This window comes from Hemitrygon akajei, chromosome 17 (genome assembly GCF_048418815.1).
Source record: "Hemitrygon akajei chromosome 17, sHemAka1.3, whole genome shotgun sequence".
Taxonomy (NCBI): Eukaryota; Metazoa; Chordata; class Chondrichthyes; order Myliobatiformes; family Dasyatidae; genus Hemitrygon; species Hemitrygon akajei.
Window position 1 is genome coordinate 69407864 of NC_133140.1, and position 11761 is coordinate 69419624.

The window sequence follows — 11761 nt, forward strand, 5'->3', positions numbered from 1 at the left end:
CTCGGCTCTCTCCTTCTCTTTTTTGGCCCTTTCTTTCTCTTTTTCAGCTGCTTCCAGCTGTTTTAACTGAATTTCATGCTCCCTTTGTTTCTCAGCTCTTTCCTGCTCCCTCTTCACCTCTAACTCCTTTAGCTGAAGCGCATGCTCCCTTTGCTTTTCGGCTCTTTCCTTCTCCCTTTTTCCTTTTCAGCTGCTTCCAGCTGTTTCAACTTAATTTCATGTTCCAACCTTAATTTCTTCAACTCTAACTGAGCCGTCCCACTAGCTGGTGCCTTTTCAGGGATATTTTCCAATACCTCAGCCGAAAACACATTCTTCACAATATAGTACTGAGTTATGGCCCTCCGCACCAACCGCTTTTTCATTGACAACCTCACCTCTGCGAGGTTTAGTCCTTTCGCAATATTTATCAAGTCCGACTTTGTGGCCGCCTCTAGCGCCTCCAGAGTCGGGTTTTCTATAAATTCATCCACGTCCATCTTTGCCGGTTTCCCGTCTGGTTACCCGCGCAACCAGACCTACGTTTGGACTTAAAAGCCCGATTCACTGGCCCTCCAATTTGGTATCAAATCTCGAGACGAGACCCCCACTTTGTTACGAACTCCGTAACTGGATCACTTACCAGCAAAGATAGAGAGGTCCTTTGAAGTCTGATGGTACTATTTTTAACAGTATTTATTAGTAAAAATGCACAAAAATAATATCAATGCAAACATGCAGATAATATACGTCGTCAATACTAAATCTAAAAGTGCGGGTATAATAATAATCAATAAGAAATACGCTCTATCGTTGTCTAGGGGACAATGTATTGTCCGATGGAAATATAAAAGTCATTCAGTTCATGCAGGCTGCAGCCTTTGGTTGGAGAGAGAGAGAGATTTTTGAGAAACTTGCCGGCTTTCCTTTTATGATTTCGATCCGTCAGAAGTCCGGTTGGTGTGGCCGTTCACTTGTGGCCTCTCCTTTAGCTAAGCCGTTCTTCCGTGATGAGCCCGCTACCCTGGCAAGGGAGGACGCACACGGGCCCTCACCGGCGTTCGCTATAAAACGCTGTCACAGGCTTTCCAGCGTTTCTCCTGGTGCGTCTAAAGGGGTTGTTCCCCAGACCCCTCTTTTATCCTTACTCTCGGGGTCTCAGGTTTCAATCAGGTTGGGATGATGCAATCCCTCAACCAGCCCACTCTGGTCGTCCCTTGAGGGCTTCAATGAATAGTACAGTACTCAATACACAATTCCGTCTCCAAGAGACAATGGCTGTTATCAGTGGCTTTGTTTCGCTGAGGCCAGGACACATTCCAAAACCTTGTGGATTCTCTCTCATTTCCTGGGTCCCAGACCTGAATTAATAGCGATCTTGCGATTCTCAAAAAGGAGGGGGCGACTTTGTACCCTTCGGCCCCTCAGCGTTGTGGCACATTCGTAACATTTGTGTGTGTTGCTTTGGATTTCCAGTAACTATAGAATCTCTTGTGTGCATGGTAAATAAAGGATTGCTCTGAGGAATACAGACATTTAGATCAGAATTTTAGTCCAAAAGGACTGAGTTTAAATGGAAGGTTAGGTCTTGGGGTACTAAGAGCATACAGGACTGTTGCACCACTGGTAACACTAAAGTAATTCCCAGGTCCTTTCTGTGACTCCAGGCCATCTTCACACTTTGTTTAAAGTGCACTGTGAAGATTCACAGTGAAACCGTCTGGACAGTTGTGATGTATGAGTGTGTTTATAGCACCAGGACTCTAAGCAAGGACAGGAATATACAACTAGGTGGAGTTTCTCTCTTTTCAAAATTAATTTCCTCTGCAAAGAAGAATATTTTCAGAATTGATTTTTAATGACATTAGTTCAGCAAAACATGCCTTTCAAAATTTCAGTCATGGATCAACCTCTTGATTCATCTCCTTTTTTCATTTGACTCAATCCCTCAACCGTCTTTCTCAGTTCTTCTCCCATTAATTTTCTCCACCTGTTCCTATGATTGTTTTCAGTACTCCAGCAGGTCATCGTCAATTTTCTGATAGGATGTGATTACATGTTTTGAATTTGTGAGAAATTCCTATAATTTAATTAGGAGAAAGATTCCCAAACTGCCCTGACTAGGATCAGTAAGTGTCATCAACTCTTTTGGGTAAAGACATCGAATCAACATTGACTTTAGAAAGACTAAGCTTTGAAACAAGCAACTTAATGCACAAAAGCATGCTGACGTGGTTGCAACGCTCGGTTGTTGTTCAGACCTGACATCAGAATGGGGAAGACATGTGAATGAAATGACTTTACCCATGAAATTACTGTTAGTGCCAGGCAGGGTGGTTTGAGTATCTCAGAAACTGCTGGTCTCCTGGGATTTGCACACACAACAGTCTCTAGGCTTTGTAGAGAATATTGTGAAAAACATAAAATATCCAGTGAGCTGCAGTTCTGTGGGTGAAAACACCAGTGATGCACCATCAATAACTCTCGGAGACGTGAGAACAAGCAGCAATTGACCACCACACTACATCCTGGAGACTGAGGCCGGGGCTGTGTACTGCCTTTATACCAGGGTCCGTAGGAGGAGCCACAGGAGCAGTCAGCGGGGGGGGGGGGGGGGGGGGGGGGGGCCTGTCCAGACAGGTATATGTAGTTCACCACAACCAGGTTAATGAGAGACGTCAGAGGATGATAGCCAGACTTGTTGAAGCTGACAGGAAGAGAACCGTAACTCAAATAGCTGCACCTTAAAACAGTGGTGTGCAGAAGAGCATCTTTGAACAAACAACATGTTGGTACAGGAGGTACCGAATAAAGAGGCAACTAAGGCAAGTGCATATTGAATCTTTAAATGTCATTTATAAAGAGTACCTTATATATCATGGTGAAAGACAGGAAAAGCAAGATATCTGTGTAACTTTAGATGATCATCAGTGTGTATACACCCAATGCATACAATCTATCTCAAAAGCTGGTTGAGTAAATGACAAGTTCAAGTTCAAGCTAAGGTTTAAGTTTATTGTCATCTGACTGTATGCATATAAAACCAACAGAAACAATGTTCCTGAGGACTACGGTGCACCAACAATACATATATCACACACAGCACATAAACAAAAGAGTACCACAAATACGTTAATAAAATAAAATATATAAAATAACAGCGTACAAACCCGCAGATACAAAATTCATAAAAATAAGTATTTTTCTGCATGGTCTCTGTGCTTACAGTGGTGCTAGAAAGTTTGAACCCTGTAGAATTTTCACAATTTCTGCATAAACATGACCTAAATGTGATCAGATCTTCACATAAGTCCTAAAACTAGATAAAGAAAACCCAATTAAATAAAGAACACCAAAATATTATACTAGTTCATTTATTTATTGAAAAAAGATCCAATATTACATGTATTTGTTGGAAAAGGAATGTAAACCTCTGGGATATGCCTTCTACAGAAAAAAATTGTTGCACGTCTCAAATTTTCAAAAGACTATCTGAATGTTCTACATTGCTTCTGTGACAATGTTCTGTGGACAAATGAGACAAAAGTTGAACACTTGGGCAGAAATGCACATTGCTGTGTCTGGAGGTAAAAGGACACTGCACACCAACACCAAAACCTCATCCTAAATGTGAAGTATGGAGGAATGAGCATCATGATTTGGAGCTGCTTTGCTGCCTCAGGACCTAGACTGTTTGCAGTCATTGAGGGAACAATGAATTTAAAATTGTATCAAGACATTTTACAGGAGATCGTCAGGGTAGCCGTCCATCACCTGAAACTGAATGGAAGTTGGATGCTGCAACAAGACAATGATCTGAAAGACAAAAGTAAATCAATAACAGAATGGCTTAAAAAGAAGAAAATTTGTGTTTTGGAATGATTGAGTCAAAGTCCTGACCTTAATCCTATAGAAATGTTGTGGTAGTTTATGCAAGGAAGCCCACCAACATCCAGACTTTAAACAGTTTTGTAAGGAGGAATGGTCCAAACTTCCTCCAAGCCAATGAGCAGAACTGATCAACAGTTACTGGAAACATTTGGTTGAAGTTACTGCTGTACAAGGGGGTCATTCCAGTTACTGAAAGCAAAGGTTCACATACTTTTTCCAACAAATACACGTAACATTGGATCATTTTTCTCAATAAATAAATGAATGAGTATAGTGTTTTCTGTGTTATTTATTTAATTGGGTTCTCTTTATCTAGTTTTAGGACTTAAGTGAAGATCTGATCACATGCTAGGTCATATTTATGCAGAAATAGAGAAAATTCTACAGGGTTCACAAACTTTCTAGCACCATTGTATATTGAAGATGCCTCATTAATAAATGACTTCATGTAGTGTCATTGGCAGAGATAATTGTCATGACATTGAACTAAAATTAGTAGCAAGGGGTCTAAAAGACAATCTTTGTTTAAAGGGAAGAAATCTTTTCCTTTGCCTTTATAATCCTCTTTAAGGTGTAGCTGAAAATCTGTGTTTGTACAGAATATGCAGCTGTTTCTCATTATAATTGCCTTTGCAAAGGGGTGTGGAATTATTTATACTGACGTGAGTGAGAGTAGAAAGGCTCCTGTCTCTCGTATGCCAACTTGAAGCTGGCTGTGATTCAAACTGCCTCAAATCAGATTGGTGTAAACAGACACAGAGTCTGATTTTCAATTCCCATTACTCTCTGGCTGTGGAAACCCTCCAAGTCTTCAGATGATTGTAGCCAGGTCCATGACCAAGCTTACTGCAGACCTGTGTTATCACATTCCATTCAGATGAACCCTTTGCACATCTCATTAAAGGAGTACTTCTGCATAAGAAAACACAAAATCTCACCACATCACAAAATAGGCAAATTGCCAAAATAAAAATGGAACCAGTTGGCTTAATTTCACCCAGCACCCTCAGGTAAAGAAGGACGGCTATGCGTTTTTTTGGAGGTGACTCATCTCAGCCTCAGGTTGTCACTGCATAAGTTCCTCATGGCACTGTCCTTGGTCCAACTATTTTCAACGTGTCATAGTTAGGGTGTATTCTGGAATTCTGATATATAGTGAATACTAATTTTAACGGTGGCCTAACTTCAGACCTGAACGTGGATTGTAGAATGAATTTAAAATGCAGCTCTGAACGATGGCCTTCCATTTGGCCACAGAAGCCTGCATTTGCATGAATGAAGCCCAGAGTCAGTGGGAATTAACATTTTGGGTATCAGTTTTGGGCAGCATATCTCAGAAAGGATGTGTAGTCATTGGAGAGAGGTTCACGAGGATGATTCCGGGAATAAAGGGGTTAACATATGAGGAGCATTTGGCTGCTTTGGGGCTGTACTTGCTGGAATTTAGAAGAAGGTGTGGGAGGGGTGGGGGAGGTCTGGGATCTTATTGAAACCTACTGAATGTTGAAAGGTCTAAATAATTGTTCTTGACCTTCTCAAAACAATTACGACTGGGCAATAAATAGTGACTATCCGAAGTAAGTCATCATCCAAAATCACCGGGGTAAAAAAATTTCCTTACTGACACACTTTGGCTGCTAATACAGAAAAGCCCAAATTTAAAAATTCACAACTTTGTTTACAAATTGCTCTTTGACTTCAGCCTTCTCTATCCCTGAAAACTTCTCAAACCAGAATAATTTGCTCTCTTTGAGCTTTTCTAATCTTTTCCAATCCAAACTTCATAATTTTCTGTATCCCAAGTTGCCATACTTTCAATAGCCTTGGAGTTCCTTTCCAAAATCTCTGTGGCTTTTCTGCCTATTTGACAGGATTAACGGCAGGATTTTCAGCAGGGTGGTGGAACAGAAGGAACTTGAGATCCATGTCCATAGATCCCCCTAAGTTGCCGCACGAGCTGATAGGGCGGTTAAGAAGCCATGTGTTGTTGAAGAAGCCATAGGGTGATTAAGAAGCCTCCATTAGTCAGAGGATTGAGCTCACGAGCAGTGAGGTAATATTGCAGCTCTGAAAAACTCTGGTTACACCATACTTGGAGTATTATGTTCCTCCCTGCCCTCTATTGTGGACCTGTACTCTTCCAGGTTGAAGAAGAGGGCGGGGTACATCATAAAGGACTCCCCCCATCCTGCGCACGGACTGTTTGATCTGCTTCCGTCTGGTAGGTGCTTCAGATCCCTCCAGACTAAGACTAATAGGCACTGGAGAAGTTTTTTCCCTACTGCGGTCACTTTGCTGAACAGTTAACTGCCGGTTAACTGTCGGCTAACTATTACTTGGATTGCACTACCTGTATGTATAATCTATATTTTCACTTATATTTATCATTATTATTGTTATGAGCAGAGAGACAACATCTGCCGGAAGTAAATTCCTTGTATGTGCATAGGTACTTGGCGATTAAAGTCTGATTCTGATTCTGGTCACCACATTCTAGAAAGGGTGTGATAGCTTTAGAGAGGTGCTGAGGAAATTTAACAGGATGCTGCCTGGATTAGAGAGCACATCTCGTGAGGAAAGGTAGAGTGAGAGAGTGCTTTTCTGTTTGGAACATAGGAGGATGAAAAGTGACTTGATAGAGGTGGGTAAGGTGATAATTGGAATAGATATAGTGGACAGGCAGAAACTTTTTCCCAGGATGTCAGAGGTATGTGCTTTACACAGAGAGTGCTGGGTGCAAAGAATGAGTTGCCAGGAGTGGTGGTAGAGGTAGAAACATTACTAACGTTTGAGAGACCCTCAGCTAGGCACATAGCTGAAAGTAAAATGGAGGGATATGTGGGAGGGAAGGGTTAAATTGATCTTGGAGTAGATTAGAAGTTCAGCTCAATATTGTGGGCCAAAGGGCCTGTACTGTGCTGTAATGTTCTGTGTTCTGGTTCAAGATTGTATAATGTCATTACTGTACACAAGTGAAAGGAGAATGAAATAATTGGTACTCTAGATTGGATGCAGAATATAAAAACAAAAAAAGATAAACAATTCAAAAATAATAAAAAAACACACAATAAATATAAATACATAAGATAGTTACATACATAGGTTGATTGTATATTGTTACGTTCCCCGTAACTGGGTGACTTACCAGCAAAGATAGAGAGGTCCGCTGAAGTCTGATGGTACTATTTTCAAACGTTTTTATTTATAAAGGGGCACAAACGTATGGTTAATACAAAACATTCAGATCATATACGTCGTCAATACTCAATCTAAAGCACAGGTATAGTAATAATCAATCAGAAATAAGCTCTATCGTTGTCTAGGGGATAATACTGAGTCCACTGGAAATATAAAAGTCACTCAGAAATCTGCAGGCTTTTCCGATTGGGAACCGCTGGCATTTCACGTGTTGGAGAGAGAGATTGGTGAGAGAAAAGGGAACACTTGCCTGTTGTCTTTGCGAAGCAAATCCCTGTTGTTAGTTAAAAACGGTTTTTCCTTTGGTTTCAGCCACAGACTCCCGATCCGGAATCTAACGCACGTGGCTTCCTTCAAAATGGCTTCCTGCTCCGATGGGAAGCGCTATCATGTCTTCTTAGTGTGTCTCCTTGGTGCGTCTGAGGGGCCGCCTCAGCAGTCTACCTTTTATTGGGACTTGCAGGGTTGTAGCTGTCAATCAGGGTGGGGTGAGGCAATCTCTCCTCATCTCCCAGCCCACGTTGCCCTGAGGGTTTGCACGTAACCCAGTCCCCATTCCACAAAGGTGTCTCCAAGAGACAATGGCCATGTCCGTGGCTTTTGTCTGGCTGAGAGGCCAGACCACATTCCAAACCTTAAGGCTTCTCTCTTATTTTCCTGAGTCCAATTCAGCACGTCGCTCTCTCTCTCTTGCGATTCTCACAAAGGAGGGGGCTGGGGTCATAACAATATCAATATAGTGATGAAAGGCTGTACATAAGGTGATGATGGCAAATAATAAAGTAGTGGTGGAGCTAATAGGTGGAAGTGTTGATCAGCTTGGGGAGAGTAACTGTTTCCATAAGACCTATAAGATGAGACCATAAGATATAGGAGCAGAATGAGGCCATTTGGCCCATTGAGTCTGCTCTGCCATTCAATCATGGGCTGATCCAATTCTTCCAGTCATCCCCACTCCCCTTCCTTCTCCCCATACCGTTTGATGCCCTGGCTAATCATGAACCTATCTATCTCTGCCTTAAATGCACCCATTGACTTGGCCTCCACAGCCACTTGTGGCAACAAATTGCACAGATTTACCACCCTCTGAATAAAGTAATTTCTCTGCATTGCTGTTCTAACTGGACATCCTTCAATCCTGAAGATGTGTCCTCTTGTCCTAGACTCCCCTACCATGGGAAATAACTTTGCCATATCAAATCTGTTCAGGCCTTTTAACATTCAGAATGTTTCTATGAGATCACCCCCCCCCCCCCCTTCTCCTGAATTCCAAGAACTGCCAGATGTTCCTCATAGGGTAACTCTTTCATCCCTGGAATCGTTCTCATGAATCTTCTTTGAACCCTCTCCAATGTCAACATATTCTTTCTAAAATAAGGAGCCCAAAACTGCACGCAATACTCCAAGTGTGGTCTCACAAGTGCCTTACAGAGCCTCAACATCGCATCGCTGCTCTTATATTCTATATCTCTAAAAATGAATGCCAACATTGCGTTTGTCTTTTTCACCACCGACTCAACCTGGAGGTTATTCTTCAGGGTATCCTGCACAAGGACTCCGAAGTCCCTTTGTATCTCTACATTTTGAATTCTCTCCCCATTTATATAATAGTCTGCCTGTTTATTTCTTCCACCAAAGTGCATGACTTTCCAACATTGTACTTCATTTGCCACTTCTTTGCCCATTCGCCTAAACTATCTAAGTCTCTCTGCAGGCTCTCTGTTTCCTCAACACTACCCGCACCTCCACCTATCTTTGTATCATCGGCAAATTTAGCCACAAGTCCATTAATCCTAAAGTCCAAATCATTGAAATACATCGTAAAAAGCAGCGGTCCCAACACCGACCCCTGTAGAATTCCAATGGTAACCAACAGCCAGCCAGAATAGGATTCCTTTATTCCCTCTGTTTTCTGCTGATCACCCGTGCTAGTACTTTTACTTCCCTGTAACTCCATGGGCTCTTATCTTGCTAAGCAGCCTCTTGTGCGTCATCTTGTCAAAGACCATCTGAAAATCCAAGTACACCACATCTACTGCATCTCCTTTGTCTACCCTGCTTACAATTTCCTCAAAAAATTACAGTAAATTTGTCAGGCAGGATTTTCTTTTCAGGAAACCATGCTGGCTTTGGGCTATCTTGTTATGTGCCTCCAGGTACTCCGTAATCTCATCCCTAACAATCAATTCCAACAACTTCCCAAGCACTGGTGTCAGGATAACAGGTCTATAGTTTTCTTTCTGCTGCCTCCCACCCTTCTTAAATAGCGGAGTAACATTTGCAATATTCCAGTCATCTGGTATAATGCCAGAATCTATCAGTTCTTGAAAGATCTTTGTTAATGTCTCCTCAATCTCTCCGGCTACTTTCTTCAGAACCTGAGGGTGCATTCCATCAAGGTCCAGGAGATTTATCCACCCTCAGACCATTAAGCTCCCTGAGCACCTTTTCAGTTGTAATTTTCACTGCACATACTTCACCTCCCCGACAATCTTAAATGTTCAGTATACCTCAGATGTCTTCCACTGTGAAGACTGATGCAGTTTCTGAGATGGTGGTCCTGGCATGGATGCTACATAGCCTCCTCCCTGATGGGAGTGAGACAACAGTCCATGAGCAGGATGGGTAGGATCCTTGATGATGTTGCTGGCCCTTTTCCAGCACTATTTCTGTACATGTGTCCTTGGTAGAGGATAGTCTGGTGCTACTGACGCATTGGGCAGTTTTGACCACCCATTGTAGAGCCTTCCTGGCTGCCACAGTGCAGATTCTATACAAAGCAGTGATGCCGCTGGTTACGATGGCCTGTGTTGTGGGTTGGCACGATAACTTGAGTATGGATGTACGAAGTCCAGCTCTCTTCAGCCACCTCAGAAAGTAACATCATTGGTGAGCTTTCCTGACTGTATAGAATGTGTTCTGGGATCTATGAAGTACTCTTGATATTTAATGGAAAGAACTCTATACGTGTAGAGATGAAGGTAGAATTTAGAAAAGCAATCTGGATTACCCGATGTCTAGGAATTCAAGCCCATTTGTAGAGTAGGACAAGTATACTATGCTTCACCTCCAAAATTTTATTCCATGGAACAAAATTCCCTAAGCATGTGGGGTCATTTCTGCATAGAGTGTTTACCACTCCTGGTGGATATCCGGTGTCTTGGCACATGTTATTTGGAATATTTATTTATAGTAACTGTTAATGTGATAATGAAGAGGTCAAATTTATCATGGTGCTATGTTGTTAAAACAAGCAAATACAATTTTAAAATTCATACGTCTAATGGCTAAAGTGCAGCTACAGCAGACGGTGTGCAGTATTCTGTAAAATTGATTTATTCTATATGACATGTTGTTGAAACAGATATATGTAGTTTAAAGTACAAATATTAATCTTCCAGTCTTAAAGCATATAGAAGAAAATCTAACTTTTTCTAACTGAACAAATAATTAGAGTACTTCCCAGATTTGTAGTTAGCACTTTGTCAGCAACTTTGTTAGATGATGTCCAGTGGTGTCTGTGTCAGCCGATTCACAAAGTCAGAAACCTTCAAAAATGATAGAAATGATACAAATTTTGATTTAGGAGCAGGAGGAGGCTAGCTGCCTCTTGACTCTATTCATGACGTAAGATTAATAGTGATCTGATTGTAACCTTGTCTTCACATTTCTACCTTTCATCTCCTTGTCCAACAAGAATTGTCCAATTAGGATGGCATGGTAGTGTAGTAGTTAGTGCAACGCTTCACAGTACCATCAACTCAGGTTCAAGTCCTGCCATTGTCTATAAGGAGCTTCTATGTTCTCCCCGTGACCATGTGGGTTTCCTCCAGGTGTTCTGGCTTTCTCTCACAGTCCAAAGGTTGGTAGGTTAGTTGGTCATTGTAAATTGTCCTGTGATTAGGCTAGATTTAAATTCGGAGATTGCTGGGTAGTACGGCTTGAAAGGTCAGAAGAGCCTATTCTGCACTGTAACTCAATAATTTTTTTAAAATTACCAATTTCAGACTCTGCTTCCATCAGTCTTTCAGAAAGAGTATTCTGAGAGAAAATATTTTTGATTCATCTCTATTTTAAATGGGACATCATCTTTTTTGAAAATGATACGCGGCTCCAGATTCTATACGAAGCCATAAGATCATAAAACAAGACATTAAGCTATTAAGAACAGAATTAAGCTATTCAGTCCATCAAGTCTGCTCTGCAATTCTATCAGGGCTGATTTATTATCCCTCTGAACCGTATTTTCCTGCCTTCTCCCCATAACCTTTGATGCAATTAATAATCAAGAAACTATCAAACTCTGCTTTGAATAGATCTAACGTCTGGGCCTCAACAGCCATCTAATGCAATGAATTCCATCCTTTGGCTAAAGAAGTTTCTCTTCAACTCTATACTAAAGTGACATACTTCTATTCTGAGGCTATGCCATCTGGTCCTATACTCTCCCACTATTGGAAAAATCTTCTCCACATCCTCTCTATCTAGGCCTTGCAATATTCGGTAGGTTTCAATGCAAACTCACTTCATTCTTTTAAACCCCAGTGAGTAGATGTCCAGAGACATCAAACACTCCTCATACATTAACCCTTTCATTCCATATACTTTCTCTGGACCTCTTTTGAAAAAGAACCATGTTCTTCACATCTCCCCTGGAAAGACTATTCAGGATCTTTTATATCCCAATCCAGTT